The sequence below is a fragment of the Myodes glareolus genome, chromosome 8 (genome assembly GCF_982192425.1).
Source record: "Myodes glareolus chromosome 8, mMyoGla1.1, whole genome shotgun sequence".
Lineage (NCBI taxonomy): Eukaryota > Metazoa > Chordata > Mammalia > Rodentia > Cricetidae > Myodes > Myodes glareolus.
In genome coordinates, this window is record NC_142033.1 from 4,048,685 (window position 1) to 4,068,333 (window position 19,649).

The 19,649-nt window shown below is 45.1% G+C and overlaps 1 protein-coding gene across 5 annotated transcripts in view; it reads right to left on the bottom strand.

Moving 5' to 3' along the window:
- Lrrc8b (leucine rich repeat containing 8 VRAC subunit B) overlaps positions 1–19,649 on the bottom strand; it is a 62,385-nt gene that overhangs the window by 12,603 nt on the left and 30,133 nt on the right. For 2 of the 5 annotated variants that reach the window (XM_085691545.2, XM_085691546.2), the window contains 2 exons: positions 9,717–9,771; positions 1,648–1,744 (listed from right to left, as the gene is read on the bottom strand). The gene's annotated coding sequence lies outside the window, so the exon portion shown is untranslated. Of the gene's footprint in view, positions 1–1,647; positions 1,745–1,821; positions 1,860–2,589; positions 2,686–9,716; positions 9,772–19,649 lie in introns of those variants that run through there. The other 3 variants (XM_085691547.2, XM_087908771.1, XM_085691549.2) reach the window with 3 other exon arrangements.

Genomic DNA, 19,649 nt, shown 5'->3' on the forward strand with positions numbered 1-19,649 from the left:
CCCAGTGTGCATATACACTTACTCTATGTACCTGGCAGGATTTTAGCAGAGGTAAAACTCAGGAGCAAGGACTGATTAATGGGTGTGTAAGGTTTCTGATTTCATCTCCAACCTAAATCACACTCAACCATTAAGTTTGGGGACCATTTGGTGACACATATATAAAGGGTGTTGGGGGCAGCTTCGAGGCCGCTCTTCAGTTACCTCCTGGATCTTAACTCCAAGGCTGGGTTAGCTGTTCTTACATGTCCTAACCCCTAAGACCTTGAATAAGCCCCTCTCCAGACAGAACCCGTGTCTAGAGTGTTGTTTACCACCTAAGAATTATTTCAACCACCACAAAGAGCCTTTCCAAGCAAGCTCTGTTTCACAAATGCGGCTCTTGAATGCTCACCCTAAACAGGACACCTATACCACGCCTCTAACGCTTAGACAGCGTGGAAGAGGGACGGAAAGAGTACAGGAGCCAGAAGATGAGAAGAACGGCTGGAAATGCTACACTGTGAGCATGACACAGTGCAGCATGAATTCCAACTGTTCTTAATAATAAAAACCCGGAGTTGGACATAGGCGTTAATGCTAAAAGATCAGAGAAGCAGAACAGCCAGCCACTGGTTCTGACCTCTGCTGAACCCTCAGACTGAATGCCCGGAGCTGCTGTCTCTCCCACCTTATATTCCTCTCTCCACCCAGCCATATCCCTTCCTGTCTCCACATCCCTAGTGCTGGGATTAAAGGCCTGTGACTCCCAAGTATTAGGATTAATGGTGTGAGCCACTACTGCAGGGCTCTGTTTCTCTTTGAGACTGAATCAATCTAGTATAACCCAGGGTGACCTTGAACTCAGAGATCTGCCTGCCTCCCTCTCCCTAGTACTGGGATTAAAGTGTGTGCCAACATTGCTTGGTCTCTATGGCTAACAAGTTCTGGCTAGCTCTACCCTCTGATCTTCAGGCAAGCTTTATTTGTTAGATGACAAATGAAATATCACCATATCCTGGCAGTAACCCCAACGAACTCACTGGTTCATAAAGCAGGACTGAATGGAATTAGTTTCTTTGCTCTGTTGGTACCTCATCTGTGGTAAACAGATACTTTCTGTCTCCTTTAAAAAGTGGAAAAATGTATCTCATAGATGAAAGAATGTGTGGATTTGTTTCAGAGGCGGGGCTAGATGAGCAGAAGGGAGAAGGATTTCATGTAGCCCAAGTTGGCTTAAATTTGATATGTAGCCAAGGCTGGCCTTGGTTTCCTGGTAGAATTATAGGTATGTGCTACCATGTGAGGCCGGTCGTCTGATTTCGTATATTGTTAAGTGGATGGTTTGGACAGTTCAGCTCTCTGTTTTAGCTGGGTCGTCATGGATAAAATGACTGCCCAGCAGGAACACTACAAATTTCTTGTAATGGGAAATATTTTTTTGTAATGGAGAATAAGAGTGAACCATACCACTCTAAAGACTTTCCTAGCCTGAGTTTATGAACTTATTCATCCCTTAGAGTTCTTGAGAGTTACAGTCATTTAATATCTCAAGTTGCTATTGGGGAGAAACAGCCCAAGCAGTGATGGAAAGTGTCTGACAGGGGGGAGACTGCTCACAGACTCACAAGCCAGCACTGACCTACATAACACTGTGTTCATACTCACTGTGATGCAGAAATGAATCAGATCAACCACGCTTCAATCAGGAGGTCTACACCTTTTGAAGTTTCTTAGACACACCATCTCCGAGTCTGTCTTCATTCTATGAAGAAGCAAAACATTACCTTGGAGATATTCTTTTCAGAGACCTGCCCCACCAAACATCACACAGAGACCTACTTTCATAGGCCGGTTCACTCCCTTCTAAGGTGCATCCTGGCCAGGCTCTGTAGACAGTACCTGCCCGCGTGCCCCACGATACCCTTCCCTGGACGTCCTTTTGATTTTGGAGAAATTTCTGCAGAAACCTTAGTGTGCTATATTTAAAAATTCTCTAACAACCCTTCCCAAGTACTTTACATATGTTATTCTCTCCTGTCCCCCTCATATGCAATTGGCCTCATTTGCATGTGTCAGGTGGCTGACTGAACCATGAAATTTCTATTCCAACTAAAAACCATGTATCTGCTCAAATAAGAATTCACAGCGTTCTAAAAATTCAGCCTACTAAGTTCAGTCACAAGGTAAAAGACGTCATTCTTACACGGGGCTCAGAGATACAGCTGTATTTCCCTCAACTGCTATTATTACATACAGGCTTTTGTGTTCATACCACTTGATCTTGCAGTGCATGAAAGCCATCCTCAGCATTTACTTTAATCACACATTGTAATGAAACTGCATATGCACAGATGTCCTTGACATGTAAGAAGATTTTAGAGTGCTAACATTGTTTTTCCAGTGCTAGGAATTGAGTATGGGGCCTTGAAGCACATACTCTACCATTGAACTACATCCATGACATCCAATAATTTTAACTGAGCATACGAATGATTCTTTAATGTCTGTGGATCCTCCTTGAGAAGCTTGGGAAGATATGTATTTGCTCTCAAGATAGCAACCTTTAGCAAATGATTACATACTTAAGAACCAGCAAAGGATACGAACCTCAAACTATAGTCACCCTTTCTTTTTGCAGTACTCTTGTGGCATTATTGGGTGTGTTTAGAGTTTCCTGTGGGCTCAAAGAACCATGTGTGGCACCTGCTTAGAAAGAAAGTCAGATTAAAATTGCCATAGAAATTCTAGACTGTTTTGCAGCCCAGGAAGCAGTTTGAATGTATGACCACATAACTGCATTTACGTGCAGTGAGCAGGATAAAAGTACCAGGGAATGAGGAGTAGCTCAATGGTAGAGCATGCATGTTTAGCATGTGTGAGGTCCTGGTTCAAGCCCTAGCACGGGAAGTAAGAAAAAGATGTCTGAAGCTGGGAGGGAGGAAGGGGAGGGCAGGAGGGGAGGGAGGGAGGGGTGGGGTGGGGAGGGAAAGAGACCCTGTCTCAAAATAAGAAACAAAAACAAACAAGAAAATCGACCTGCTGCACGAAACATTGTCTCCCACTGCACTGCAGAAAAGAATTCCCTGGGAAGCTCTACTGTCCTAGGTAACACCATGTTCAGTGAGTTATTACCACAGTTCTTAGACAAAGGATTCTCTTAAATATTACAAATATATTTTCGGCATCACAGAAAGTTTATATAAACCCACAACTGAGGGTAACTGTATAAAATTATTCTAAGGAGAAACGCTGATAAACTAACTGCACAGAAGATCCCAAGCACATAAATAAGGCTTTACCCTACTTATTCTACTAGAAATTAACTGTAAGCTTTTTCCATTTGCCTTTTAAAACACTACCGGGCATGACTAAACTGCTGCCACGCATGCCAGTGCAGTGGCATTTCATTTGTTCTTTAATAAATAAAGCTTGCCTGAAGACGAGAGAGTAATACAGCCACACTGATCAACCTTACAGACCAGGCAGTGGTTGCACACACTTTTAATCCCAGTAGCCACACCAGTTTGCCACAGAAACTGGGTGGTGCAAGCCTTTAATCCAGCTCTGGCCTATTCTGGGATTAAAGGTGTGTGTCACCACTGCCTCGTCTGTAAGGCTGGCCAGTGTATTTATTAAAGTACAAATGAAATGCCACTACCTGCCAGGATATGATAATACACGATATACAGATGTGGCCCAACACGCTTGTAGGTGATGTCATGTCTCAATGTTTGAAGTTTGGACACTTGCTAGTAAGACTTTCTCAAATCACCATATCACAGATTCCTTTGATGAAGTTCTTATTAATACGATCAAATAAAAATATTTTATAATCAATATCTTAATCAGTTATCTGCATTCAGAGAACATTTTATTTATATCAAACCATTTCATACTTATACAAGCCAGTGAGACAAACACTAGATCTTCCTGTGTTATAAACACGGAAAACCAAACTGGCCCAAAGAACTCACCTTGCCCAGCGTAACAAAACTGTCAGGGAAAAACAATTACAGCTGGAACTCAGACCACAAGCCTTGTCCACGGATCACAAGACCTCAGTAAATCTAACTAATTATGCCACGTCTCAGTTTTCTCAACAGCTACAGAAAGGGCTATTGAGCTCCATGCCTAGCTCTTTGCCCGGCATCTGCATCAGAACTGAGTTCTATTATAGTCTCGGGAACAAGGGTCCAAGTGTTGTTTTCTCTGACTTTTCCAGTGACCGTCACATACCATGTAATAGGCATTCATCCCTAAAGATTTCCCCCTAAACGTTTTCTACTGAACCGACTTCATCTTTAAATCGTGCATCGGGGTTTACAGACGCATGAAGAGTCTGAAGCCCTCCTGTATCTAACGCTGAGTTTTCTAATTGACGTGCTTACAGTTAGAGCCATTATGCCGGTGAATGCTGCTTGTGCCCTAAACCTTTTCCAGGCCACATATTAGCAAACAATGAGGAGAATTCAGTCCAAATGAGATCTCCAATTCTAACTCACAAATGCACTAAATCACTTCAAAGAAATAATGTGAAGGAAGAGTAATGGATTTTATGGTCCCAATCCCATTCCTTCAGCTTTTAAATCTCATTAAAAAGTCATCAAAGCTCTTCAAAGCCTATGAATTCACCCGGCTGCCCCATCCTGATGTCTCCAAGACTGGAACAACAACGCTCAAGTTAGGCATCTAGATTTCCCAGCAGGCCTCCTTTTACTTTGAAATCATTTCCAAAATAACTAGTGAAAATAAACAAGTAACGATCATATGGCATTCGGTCATTATGTGCTGAGAACTTGATGCTGCTCCAAAGATCTGGGTTTCTGATCTCAGACACAGCATGGAAAGCAAGGGCTTCCTCCATAGAATTCCCCTACCATGGCATGCTGAGTCATCACCGGCCCAGAGCAGCAGGGCCACCGACCAGGTCCTGAGACCTCCAGGAACCTGACTCCAGATTTCGCTGATGATTATCCTAAGTATTTCGTCATAGTCACAGAAAGCTAATGAACACGATCGGTTGAGTTAAAATTAATTACCACCTAGTAAGATCAGACAGCAATTCAGAAAGAAATGAGTCAAATGAATTTAGATTTCGATTTTCTGCCATTATAGGATCTTACAGCTTTAACACGGTAAGATACAACACATATGTATGAGACAAACTGAACATGCAGAAGTGCGAAGTGCAGGAAGAGCACTGAGATGTTTGTGTGGGGCAGATGCACAGTGACAGTCAGTGAGATGGCCTCAGCAGGGAGCAGGGCAAGAACCCAGGAGGGAGCCTGGGAGAGGAAGGGCTTTGGCTACCTGTCTTCTACCCTGTATCCTGATAGTTCAAATCCCACGAAGGTTTATTTATTGAGATCTTATGGGTCTTTTCTGTCACTGTTTTGGCCAGCCCAAAATGTCCTCATACACTAGGAAGGCAGCTGGTGCTAACACTTGAACCTGTACTTCTCTCTTCAAACAAACTACCTCTCAAGGAGGTCTCAGGCTAGCCCGGGAGAAGGGGGAAAGAAGCAGGTTGTACTTTTCTGTAACAATAAATCCTCGGCTATGCTCCAACAATCTTCTGGTCATAAATGATTTACATGTTTTCTACATGCAAAGCACACTAACACTCCAGCAAAAATTTCACCCCATCATGAAATCGAGTTCAAACTTGAGACCAGGATCCTGTCATCTAAATCAGGTCCAGGATGCTATGACATCACCTCTGGCTGAGAGGATGGGGGAGGTCAGATTTCGTTTGAGGGTCTTCCACATGTCCTGACTTATCTTTGCTGTGAGCGCTCTGGGTGTCGCCCTGAGGCTGACACTTGCAACTGAGGTCATTTTCTTTTTTAAAGCCCTTTTGTGGGGTGCAGAAACAAGGAATAATAATTAAAAAAATCATTTTATTTAGGATCCTAGACAATTTTAGACAGGAAATATTTCCTCTAAATCCTGCTTAAAACCTGAATGCTCCTTAATCCATTTCTGCCCCAACACTTGGATCATCGTGGCTAGAAAAGGAGCCTCCAGTGCTCCGCTAATACCCCACACAGGTGATCGTTTGCTGCACGTTCTGTTCATCCCCGAGTAACGGCCTCCTTACTGGCCCCCGACAACCATGAAGACTATTTTCACTGAGTTTAAGGGTCTTCTTTGCCAGCTGCACACTACCAGTGCCACAGGTTTCATTACAGCAGTGGGCGGCTCCCTTCAAGATATCACTTTCTGCCATTGCTACTTGGTCTGTCAAAAACCACACCAAATCTCAGTATCTAAAATAAACATCTCCTCATTTCCCAGAACACCCAGCACGCCCCAGTCACAGGGCTGATGCTGGGATGCCCGGAACACCCAACACGCCCCAGTCACAGGGCTGCACTTGGGTCACTGATGTGACCTGAAGTCCACCCTGAGCTTTTGACTGAGGCCTCCCACTGTCCAAGAGGTTCTTCAGGCTGACTGCCAACGGAGTTGATTTTCCAGAGGAAACTTCAGGTCACAGGTTCAGAAAGTACTATGCCTAAGGTAAGGTTCTGTACCTTAGAGATCATTTTAGCACAAAGACCAGTGACAGGGTCTCAATTCACTGTGGGATACTGCGACCACCCAGGGAGGGAACAGGGCTTCAGGAAAGAATTCTTTGGAGGCACGGTTTTATCTGAGTGTGGAACAGAACTGCTGAGGCGTGGAGGGGGTGGTGAGATCGGAAAAGGCAGGGAAGAAAATATTCTGTGGGCATAGAGATCAGAATTTAAGTCAACAGAAAATGCAAACACAGACAGGTAATGGTCATTTGGCAATTCCCTAATGAGTTTGTTAAGCAATCATAAACAATGTTCCAGATAAAAATCACTTTATTCATTGGAAGTCTTAGGAGAAAAGTACTGAACAAATAAATTGAATATGAAAGACATAAGCTAAAGTTACTGAATGAATACAATCCTGAAATCCCAATGGAGTTGGTTTTTTTCTTTTCTTTTTTTTTGTAACAGGGTGTAAGCAGAGACTGCTTGTTTCCCAGCCGACTAGACCTAAATAATCACACAGAAACTACAATAATTACAACACTGTTTGGTCAATAGCTTAGGCATATTCCTAGATAGCTTTTACATCTTAAATTAACCCATTCATATTCATCTGTGTATCATCATGAGGCTGGGGCCTACTGGTAAGGTTCCTGTGGCATCTTTCTCCTTTGGCATCTACATGGTGTCTCCTTGACTTTGCCTACTCTCTCTCTATATATCTCTGTTCGGATTTCCTGCCTGGCTATATTCTGCCCTGCCATAGGCCAAAGCAGCTTCTTTATTAACAAATGGAAATAAAACATACTCATAACATACAGAGGAGAATCCCACATCAACAGGGTCTCACTATGTATCTTTGGTTGGCCTGGACCTCGTCAATACTAGGCTGGCCTTGATCTTACAAATCCACCTGCCACTGCCTCCAGAGTGCTGGGATTAAAGCGCTTCACTGTGTCCAGTTCTATGTTGTTTGAAGGTTAAGGAATGCTGCTCTACAGAATACATCATCTACAGAATACATCTAAATAGCTTTAGATGATTTTGAAAATATCATAAATTGGCAATGATTTCAGTGGGCTTCTCTATCATTTAAAACGGTACATTGGTTTTTGGCTTTGGAGTTTTTATTGAGACAGAGACTTGTTATGTAGTCCAGGTTAACCTGGGTCTCACGATCCTCCTGCCTCAGCTTCCTGGATGCTGGGATGATTGTTATGTGTAACTACATGGGCTCTAAAACAACTCTCCCAGAGATGGCCTAAGAAGGCAAGCTCGAATCCTTCATTAGTTCTCATCCGCTTATAAACTATGTTCCTGGCCAACTCCCCCAGAGTAGGAGAGTCATCACAAGGTGGGGCCATACTCAGGTCCTCCACGGTCTCTTCTGAGTCACACACTCTCTCTCTCATCTTACCATGCTGAGAAAGGAGGCCATCAGTCAGGAACACGTCACCCTCTACGCCCTTCACAGAGCAGTCACGTGGAGTACAGAAACCAGAGTTCACTCTTAACTGAATAAATAAGAAACACCTTCAGAGAAGTGAGGTAGTTTCTCCACAGATGGATGGTAACAGAACCTGGGTTACAGCCCAGAGCCGAGCTTGGAAACACTGATAATGGTCTTCCTTAGAAACATGAAGCTGCACATAGACTCAAAGAAACATCTGTTATAATCCCTTTCAAAGTGTAAAAATATGAGAGATTTTAGATATGGGATAAACAAACTAATATGCTTGAAAAATTCTTAAAAGCATGGTGTAGTCACTCATTTAAATTCCTTCTCTGGGTTAGCATTTGCGCATTCAGTTATGGAGAGCAGGCGCACCAGGATGAGGCAGACCAAGAGCAGTCATCTGCTCTCCTGGGAAGATAAGTGGGAAGTGGGACGCCGTCATCTCCAGACCTTGTGGCGACTCAGTGAGAGGGACAATGGGATAAACCTAGCAGAGCCCATGAGTGGCTCTTATGTAAACAAGATGCACAAAGGGAATGAATGCGTGGCACAGAATCCAGAACAGCAGCCCCAGTCAGAGGAAGCTCAGCGCTTAGCTGCTCATGCTCCAAATACTGACAATGCCTGTTGCGGACCAACAGATCTACGTCTTAGGGAAATACAGGCATACGAGACGCATGATAGCTATGAAAGAATCGCAGTGGAAGCATGCACAAGGCCCTGGGTGCAGTCCTCCGCTGAGGAGGTCTCTGTCCTTAAGTATTCTACTGAGTAGGAAGAGAAGAAACAGCAGCCAAACACACAGACACAGACCAAAAGCACCGTGAAGACGATGGATCTCGAGAAGGATGGCCTGCTTGGAGGACAATCACTAGAACAGAGACTGAGAGTTGGCACTCATCACTCAGCCCACTGAAGAAGATCATTCCAGGCAGAGGGAGTCGCAGGCTTGGGAGGCATGAAGGTCAGACAGGAGTGTATTCAGGCTGAGCCAGGAGCCTGGGACAAGAAGGAGAATGACAGCAAGCCTGCATGCAGCCAAGGCAAAAAGTTTGGATACAAAACAACGCAGAAGTGATTGAGAGGCCACTAAGTGGTCAGAAGCAGCAGATCGGCAAAACCTGTTCTAAGCTTTTAAAAGCTCGGGCAGCTCAACTGATGGGCAACATGGCAAACGGGCTGAATGAACTACACTTGGGAGCTGAGTATGGAATTCATTTAGTAAAGTGTCTACCCGGAACACATAGGGCTAGGTTCAGTTTCCAACAGGGCATAGAGGCATGGTGGCACACGTCTGAAATCCCAGTACTCAGAAGGTGCAGTCAATAGAGTCAGAAGTTCAAAGCCTTCCCTGGCTACGCAGTGAGTTTGAGATCAGCCTGCTGTACAAGAGACTGTCTCAATTAGCCAATGGAACAACAAAAAGGATAACATGCCCAAATAAAATACATAAGCATGAAGTCTAAATCTCTCCTAGATTATTATATTCTTTCGATCTTTAGTGGTTTAAAAAAAAGTAACCAATTGAACATACACACTTCCTGCTTACAAAACCCACAAAGGCTGGGAAGAGGACATTTTAATTGAAATAACACAGATTTAAATTTCTGCTTAACCAGTTTAAACATATCAAAGTGATTTTACTCAAAACATCTGTAAGTATGGCAATTGTTTTCTGTATTCTATTTTGCCCCAAGCTACCAACTAAATTGTAATAATCGCGGCCATGTGTTCACAACTGGAAATGTTCATCTTACCCTATGAATGCTGGTCAGCCGGAAACTCTGCAATTAGTTTTGATCTGAGGAATTCCTGAAGAGAAATCATAAGCATATTGTTATATTTTATGCATCCTAGGACTGCAAGATCATTTTCCACTTACATGGTTCTCAAACTCCCAACATACCTAAACATTTTGTGAAACATATAAAAATGCAACTTTTTATTTTTTAATTTTCTTTTTCAAGACAGGGTTTTGCTGAAGTTTTGGAGCCTGTCCTGGAACTAGCTCTTGTAGACCAGGCTGACCTCGAACTCACAGAGATTCGCCTGCCTCTGCCTCCGGAGTGCTGGGATTAAGGCATGCACCACCACCTCCCAGCTCAAAAATGCATCTTTTAAAAAGCTTGAGGCAGGGATGATGGCCTTTGACCTTTCAGAAAAGGTCAGCAGACACTGGAGGCTGCTCACAGAAGTAACTCACAAGGCACAAGACTTAGACAGTTCATTTTAACAGAGCATGAAACACAGTATCTGAGGCATTGATCCTTATTTGTCTTTTACAAGTAAAAGTATCTTTGTGAGAGTTTCCTCCATAGAGTTTGCTATTTTGTCGCTCCTGGCCTGCAGGGCACAAAGATGCCACCGTGAAGCTCCACGCCATAACGTGCAGATTTCCTCTGGACCCTCATGCGCCTTTTCACGCTGTCAAGTTCCCAGGCATTATTCCTGATAAAGCATTACAAATGTGTCACGGTCTTAAAAGCCACTCCCTGTTTATTACTAAGAAGGCTACAGATATCTCTGAACTAGGCTTATATGACACCCCCTCTTCCTTCTTCCCCTTTGGGAACTGAACCTTGTCCATGGTAAGCAAACACTCTACCACGGAGCTACATCCTCTCCTTCACCCTTGTTCATGTGATTCTTCTGCTGAGAATTCTAAACTGAGAGCACTGGGCCGAAACAAAACGCTTGGTTTCTCATATGTAATGTCAATCGATGCCCCACCCCCTTACAATGTTACACCAATAATTTTTCTGGTCGGCAGGCTATCGGGTGATTTCGGAATGGATTAGGGCTTATCACTGAAACCCCATAAAAAACAAACAAAAGACACCATCACACAGGAAAAAGAATCCTCCTGCAGCTCCACTTTGCCTACTTTCAAAGGCAGGTTGTACAACCCACTGGGTTTATTAATTCATGAGTCCATTCCTCTTCTCTGTTCAAACTCATCAAAACCAGAGATGTCTCTTGTCAAAGAAGCAGATGTAGAACTCCCGGGAAGCTCTCATAATGACTACCTGTCATCTCAGGGTGAAGCCACTGCTGAAAACTAAAAGCGATGTGCCTCAGTTTCTTTCTCTAGGCTAAATAAATCATCCAGACTAATTTTAGAAACCGTAACCACAGTTATCCCCTTTCTCCCTCCTCAGCAGAACACGAAAGTACTGAGCTGGAAGAATGAAATGTGAAAATCCTAAATGGCAATGCTGCTCAGAATAGAACAAATCATGCACTCTAGGCAGGATAGGGGACAAAGACGGGCACAGCAATTCTGACAGGCCAGCTGCAGAGACAGGCAGCTCTGTTATCCAGCTTCACCATGCTAATGAGTTACCAAACTAGCTCCATGTATACCACTCCCGGGCAGAGGCAGGACACACGTGTGTGTATACTTGCAAACTCAGCCCCAGGACAGCCTAAGAATGGAGCTAGAGAGGCCAGGCGGCTGAGACCTTTCCCTCCTGCCTTCCAAAGCCCACTTCAGAAATTCCTTCTAAGGGATCTAGAAGAAAATCCCCATTCTCCCAAGTGACTGAGGATTAAGGACCAGTTTTCTGATAGAGAAACAAAAGGCCCCAAGGTTATGACTGCAGGAGGGGCGGAGTCGGGATGTTCTCGCTCTCTGCTGGTCCACAGGGACGGCAGAAACTGACACACTCCTGCGCAGCAGAGCAAAGGGCAGCCGCACGGTCCTGGAATAACAGCACACCCCTGCCTGCGCAGCAGAGCAAAGGGCAGCCGCACGGTCCTGGAATCTGATCACAGCTTTCACATGTCTGTCTTGTACGGATAGGCGCAAGAAACTTACAAGATAAAAGACGGAGCAAAAATCAAGATAATGGTGGGAGTCGAACCCAAGGCTTTGACCAGGCAAGTGTTCTACCACTGAGGTACATTCCCAGCCCAGAGCTCACAGTCCTATGGCGTCACTATGCACATTGCATTCCAGAAGTGGCAGGAATCACAGCACTAGACTCTATCCTGTGCAATCGATATTTTAGGCTCTGGATTATGTAAAATCAGAGTCTCATACATCTGATTACATCACTGATTTGAAAGGCTCCAAGCAAAGATTTAAAAAGGGACATTTCAGTCGGGCATGGTGACACACACCTTTAATCCCAGCACTTGGGAAGCAGAAGCAGGAAGATCTGAGTTTGAGGCCTGCCTGGCCTCCATTCCATCACCTGTCCTGCCTCGCAGTCCCGTGACACCATCTCGGCGAGCTGCACCGAACTCACTGGCTAAGTTCCTGGCTCTATGTCCCTCAAACTGCTTTATGGTACAAGTTAAACTAAGATCCCAAGTCCCTTGAGGACTAATGCAGTCTCTTGTTTATCTGTATCCTCGGGACCCATCCCAGAGTATTTTCAATGGCTAGATGGAGGGGTGAGGACAGGACCGGCAAGGAAGATATGGAACATATGTGACTTCCTCCTGGTCAGCTGGGATCCTGAGACTGACACAAGGGGGAGGTAAAAGAGCCCCCCCACCCCAGACTGTTCCTATTCAGCCCCTGGCTACTCCTCTTAAAATGTTGTGATGGGGTTAAAGAGATGATTCCCTGGCTAAGAGCACCAATTGCTTTTCCAGAGGACCTGGGTTCAATTCCCAGCACCCACATCACGATTCATAACTGTAGTTTTGCTCACATGCGATATTCAGCCAAAAATGCAGGTACAATTCTCGGATAAATAAAATAATAAAACACTTTTTTTTTTCAAATGTGAAGACATACAGGCGAATGGTCTGAAGAGGCACGGAAGTTCGTCTGCCCCATGGAGAAGGACTCAGACAAGCTGGTGGGGCCCCATGTCTGCTCTGACGGCATGGGAGTACTTTGAGTGCCATTACTGTGTGACTGCATGACACCAGACCGTCATGGATCTCATTACCCAGCTAGGAACCAAGAGTATGTAGATGGCTTGGCTCTCAGAGGCTGTGCAAGCAGAGGCAGGCTACATGTACCGTGTGTGCGGCAGAGAACAGAAGGGGCAGGCCATGACAGAGCCCGGGGCGTTTTCATCACCCGCAGCAGGTGCAGTCAACAGACGCAGAGTCCACCCCCCCACCCCCCTCCAGGAAGCATGCTTGTCAAACATCCACTGAACAGGCCATTTCATTTCTGAAAGCAGAGCTGCCTGCCATCAGCCTCAGCATGACTGGCTGCATTATGATGGCTGCAAGTCGTTGGACTCGGTGACGGCCCCTGGATAACTGCCACGGCATTCCTAAACGACCTTAGTATCTTACAGATTAGGATTGCACAGTTATTCTTTCCCTTGAGTTGGCCTTGTGCTACAAGAAGGAAAATCCTAAGATGAAACGAGAGCATTTGATTATCCAAGTCAGAATATTGCCTGTCCCGCTAAGCTGTGCTTAATTCTTTGTCTTCTTCCTCCAAGACCACACCTACTGGGGGACCAGAAACTTTTCTTGTATCTCACGGCCTGCCAAACATGATTTGCTCCTAAACATTGTAATTTCACAACCCTGTGAGCTAAGACCAAGCTGAAATGTTGCATGTTCATGGGGTAATTTAATTTTAGTCTCTTAGAGCAAATCACCTCTGATGGGATCACTGAGAGAAAAGCTGTGTCTGCTACAATAGACTCTTGAAACAATATCAAACATCAAATGTCATGAGTTGCAATAAATCCTAGCATTGAGTTTAAGGTAATAAAACAAAGGTTTAACATTCACCTATGGATAAATGGCCACAAAACACTAAAGTCACACACTTCTGTTTTGGTTGAGACAAGGTTACAATGGCCTCAACCTTAATACGCAGCCAAGGCTGACCCTGAACACCTGATCTTTCCGTCCCCACCTCTGAGGGTTAAGATTATACATGTGTGTATCATCTTACATGATGCTGAGGTGGTGGAGCTGAGGACTCAAGCCAGGGTGTCATGGATGATGGCCAAGCACCCCTACCACCTGGACTATTATTTCCGGCCCACAAAAGGTATTTAGAATGAGCCCTACTGCACAACCTCCCCAATCAGAAGTCACACCACACTTTGTCCTTCGTTAGCTTTGGGAACACTGATGCTATACTGCTGTCGAACCGCATCACGGATATCTGGTGACACGCTCAGCTGCCTCCGCCTGGGAGATGTTGGAACTAAGAGTGCATGGTAAAGGACAAAGCTAACATACAGCAGTCCCCATCTGCTGAATGGAGAGGGCTGTCAGAATTACCTGGCAGGCAAGGTAACCAGTTCCTGTGCACCTGGTCAAGAATGACATCAATAAATTAGTTACTTTTCTGTTCCTAGACAGCAGTTAACTTAAAGAAGAATGAGTTTATGCTGGGCAGTGGTGGCGCATGTTTTTAATCCCAGCACCCAGGAAGCAGAGGCAGGTGGATCTCTGTGAGTTCGAGGCCAGCCTGGTCTACAGAACTAGTTCTAGAAAAAACCAACCAACCAACCAACCAACCAACCAACCAACAAATAAATAAATAAATAAATACAGTTTATTTGGACTCAGGGTTCTAGATGGCACGGTTAAGATTCCATCGTGGTGGGGGAAAGAAGCAGCAAGCATCAGGTAAGGCAGCAGAACGAGATGCTGACTGCTCACCTGCCTTACTGTGCAGGAATCAGAGAGCCAATGGGAGGGCTGTGGCCAGGAGGGATGAAAAATAAATAGATGAGCACACACACACACACACACACACACACACACACACACACGGAGATGGGCATGGTATCATGGGTCTTCAATACCAGCATTAGGAAGGCAAAGGCAGGTGGATCTCTGTGAGTCTGAGGCCAGCCTGGTCTCTCTCCCTCCCTCATGATAAGTAAAGAGCGGTATTCCACCTTTTTATCCCATGTTGGTACTGCCTGTTCATGTTATAAATGCTTGTTCATATATATAGTACAAGGTGGTTAGGAAAGACTCCTAGTTCTGACTTCTGTCTGGCACATGCACCTGCACACAAATGCACACACATGAATATGTATAAATACATGAACACACAAAGTAGTGATAAGGATGAAAGGAAGTAGTTTTTATGTGATGACAAAATAAATTTCACTGAATGGTGTATAGTATCATTCATAACGTAATTCTTAAATACATAACAACCACCTCACACAAAAATTTAAGAAGCTAGTTTCCTGGGGAGATAAAACTTTAATTTTTTTTTATTTAAAATGTGCATAGCCATGGAAAATGAGGTGGCTTGATAGGTCACACACTTACTAAAACCCTGAGTTCAAGCCACAGCACAATGGAAGAAAATGTACAGGTTTGCATTACTTTTGAATTGATAAAATGTCACAGATACTGCAATTGCTAATTGGATGGCATGGTTACAAACATGTAACTGGCTTCACAGTTACCACTACAGCATCAAACTGAAAAAGAGGGCAACGCCATCCCTATGGATGGAGAAGTGAGGCATTTTTGGTCTTTTCCTGCCCTTCGGTTTCTTGCCTCCTTGTTTCCTTCCAAAGGGATTCATAGAGACCAGTTCTTCCTCCCCGCCCCTACCAGGGTGGGTCATAGAGACCAGAGTGCTTTCTCCTCTCCCATGGGAGCATATTCTGCTCCTTCAGCCAATAGCCTTTAAGATAGCAGCCCACTTGGGTGTGTTCTCTTATACAGCAAAAGCAGTGGTAACCCTGCGCCAGCTCTCTTTCCCCTTAAATAAATAACCCTTTATTATTCATAATTCTGAACTGGTGTGAGATTGTTTTGTGACTTACCACTCTCCCACCAAGATGGGTCACAGAGACCAGAGTGTTTCCTCCCCACACCCACCAAGGTGGAGCATAGAAATTCCCCGGATGGTCACCTTGACTCTGCAGGGATTCTGTGTTATGACCAGGAGGAAGGAACGCTGCATCTGAGATTGAGACTCTGAACAGAAAGGTTTCACTGAGCTGCCCTCAGTCTGTTAGCAGAGGCTCCAGGGCTGATTTTGTTCAATCATAATTTTACCCAGCAACCGTCGGCTCTGACAGTTTTGACTGGGCCTCTGGTTGCATTCTGAAAGTTGCCATGTCATCTAAACCTCTGATTACATAAGCCAGTATAACAGTGACCCTGCTGATGAGTCAGGATCAATGCCCCACCTGTCTACCCATGTTAGCACTGCTTGCTCATGTAATTTCCCCACTTGCTATCACTGACACGATAAGATCCAGCACTGTCTTCAGTGGTTTAACCTTTGTTAACATGGCAGGAAGGTGGGCAGGGCACCTCTCGCCTCTGTAAGTCCATCTATGTCCTGCCTTGACCAAAGAGAGGGAAGGCAGGGAACTTATTTGCCTCTGTCTTTTAGCTCAACAATCCTTCATATGTTGGGGGAGCATTTTCTGGTGTCCACACGCCAGAGGAACTGTCCCAAAAGAAAGCAAAGCAAGACAGAAATTGAGTGAGAGAGAGAGAGAGAGAGAGAGAGAGAGAGAAGAGGGAAGGAGACAGACTTTGTAAATGAAATCTACATGGTCCTTCCTGGCCCATGGCTCAGTATTTCATCTAGTAAAGCAAAACAGGCAGGAGCTTCTTCATCCATCCTGACTAGGTAATTAAGACTGACAACCGGGGCAAGGATGCATCCCTGCTTATACAACCTCATATGGAGAAGTACCTACCTGCTACTCTAATAATGACAGGGCGAAAAACCTGCCTTTAATTGCCATTTAAATGATAATATACACGTGGCCTTGTTTCCTGGTAAATCTATTAAGATGCAGTTAAGATAACTTCATATCATGCATTTAAATACAGACTTTGCTCCTGAATGGCTTGATAAAGGAGCACCGCCTGTCGGGGGAACATTTGGGACAGCTGGAAGGGAGGTGGCAGAATGGTTAGGGTGGCGGTCTCACATCCTTCCCCACTGGATGGATCTCTAGTAAGCGAAGTGTCAACCGACAACCTATAAAACAGACCACTGCTGCTTATATTACATAAAGATGGCTTTTTACCTACTGGAACCAGCTTACCGGTTAAGTAAGGCATCCATCACTCAAATGCTTAGGGCAGGAAGAGACATGCAGCAACATGCAGCGTGGTCATTTATTAGCACAACGGTAGCTTTTATAGCAAACCCATCTTTTAAAAGGTTGGCTTCACGTAGTGTCCTGCAAATACATCTGCCTTGGCACTGGGGCACTTCTCCAGCTAAGTTAGATACTCCCAAGACAGACTTACGATATGGCCCTAGTCATCCAAAGCTGAGAACTATAAATACCTTTTCTCAACTACTTACTACACGGACCAGGGGAGATGAGCTGTTGTGAGGCAGAAGCAGACACAATAAACAGTGCTGTAATGCTTAAACTTAACGGGTCCAAGTCACTTAATGCCCATCTTAACAGCCAACATTCTTAATGCTGACAAGCCAGATGTAGTTGGTGTCACCCAGGCAAATAGGGCACATTCAAAATCTGTCATCAAGAAAAAAACCAACCAAACAAACCAGCAACACTATCATCACGGTCTGGGGCGACGGCTCAGTTGGCAAAATGCATGAGCACCACCCAAGTTCAGACGGCTAGCACACACCTAAAATCCAGGGTCACGCAGCAGAGACAGGAGGTTGCCTGGGACTTGATGGCTACCCAGGCTCGCCAACTGCTAAGCTCTACCTCAACCAGAACCCCTTATCTCAAAAAATGTGTTATCGATGGAGAAAGACACCTGACACGGGCCTCTGACCTCCAACATATACCCCACACACACACAAAAGCACCTCATCATTAGGCATGCTGATGTCCTGGATTATACACTTGCAAATGGCTACAGTAAGCTTTACATTTTGTACATTTTTACCAAGAATAATCATGCAGAATAAGAAAACAAGAATTGCAGTTAACAAAAAGGATTACACAAATCAAATATGATCAGCCTCAATGTTCCAGAAAACATACCACGTGAAATACTACTTCAAATACACCAAACCTGCTTTATCTATGGTGTGTATCTTCTGTAATAAACAGTGAATTTCCGATCAGTTTATTCATAACCTTTAGTTAGAAGAATTTGGTTACGCGAGCTAACGTGATTCCACAGTGCATACAGAAGACACTTAAGATTTCTTTTCTTTCTTTCTGAAGTGTGTGGGTGTTTTGCCTCCATGTCTGCCTGCACACAATGTGGGCGCTGGTGCCTGTGAAGGTCTAAAGCAAGCACCAGATTCCCTAAGACTAGAGTCACACATGGCTGTGAGCCACCAGACAGGAGCTTGGAACTGAACTGGGTCCTCAGAAAGAGCAGCCAGTGTTCTTAAGCGCTGAGCTGTCTCTCCAGCCCTGCTTCGGGTCCTGAATGGCCAAGCCCACGTCAATACTGGGCTTCTAAGGTGCCGCGCTGACGTCAGCGTCAGGGAGCTGCAACAAGGCAACCAGACGATCCCTTTTTAACTTTGCAGCTCACGCTTTACAACCTGGTGGAATCTGCTTCCTAGGCAGGCGGGATTCCCCTGAATAGGTCCTCTGGGCCACTCAGACCTCCTCACCAGTTAGGCTATGGCTGCCTTCACACACACTGTGAGGGATAGAATCAGAATATTTAAAACCTGTTGTTTCCAGAGTCTCCAATCACAGTGCTCCCTAACACACACCCCTTTCCAGCTGGTTATACAGCCATTTCTGGGGAACACAGGAAGGCCTGGTACATTTGGGAGCCCCTAAAGGCAAAAGCAGATGGCTCGATTTTTATTTATCATTTTCCGTATTTTTTATCCCAAGGTCCTTGGGGCTAACTATCGACTCCCGTAGGCTTCCCTCCCATGCCTGTTCCCTCACTGAGGCTAGCTTTGATTGCTGCGGTGTGGAACATGTGAACTGGAGCACATGCCAGGGCCGCCTCCATGGCCATCTGCATCCGCCCCACTCTGGTCCTCCATCTTCAGCTTTCGCGCCTGTCACTGGCCTCAGGGCTGATATAAAAGGTAACTCTGAGATCACTCCAGTGGCAAATGTAAAAGGATCTCCTACATGACCAGTCAGCTCTGGCTGGCGACTGTAAGGAGACCATGGCCGGGAACAACGGAGGGAAGCAACACAACTCTCCAGCTACAGCTTTATTTACATAGTTTGGTTCCAAGGAAACAAAACAACAAATGTTGCCACTGACACCGTGTAACATTTAAGCCCTCCTACAAAGCGGAAAGGAGCCTTTCAGAAAGGCCGGGAGGCCCAAGATTCCAGGCAGAAGGGAAAAAAGTTCAGTGTGGTAGGAGCCTGAGTAAAGTTCTTTGATAGATCTACCTTGAAAGTTCTTTGTCAGATCGGCCTTTTTAATGGAAATGTGGGTGGACAGCAGCCCACGAGAATGAACGCCCACGACACTCACTCAGCTCCGAGTCCAGCTCGCCTGCCTCCTGAAGGAGACAAGACCTTTCACCACAGTGCCCGGAGCCAACACACTGATTTCATCCCCTCTTCTCCCAGGAAGCAAGTGTGGGAAGTGAAACACTGGGCAAGAGCCCCAAGAGAGAAACAGGTCACTTCTGAGAAAGAGCAAGCTGTTATGTCATGGAAGCTTCAAACTCAATGTCCACTTTCTTTCTGTGGTTGAGTCAGTACCTCATGTTTCCAATTTGGTGAGCAGGGCATCTAGGGGCCAAAACTCTTCTGCTGGCAGGGTGAAAATGTTTGGTGTATGTTTAGGGCCAACACGCAACCCTTCCTCTATCAGTGGCAACAATCCAGCTG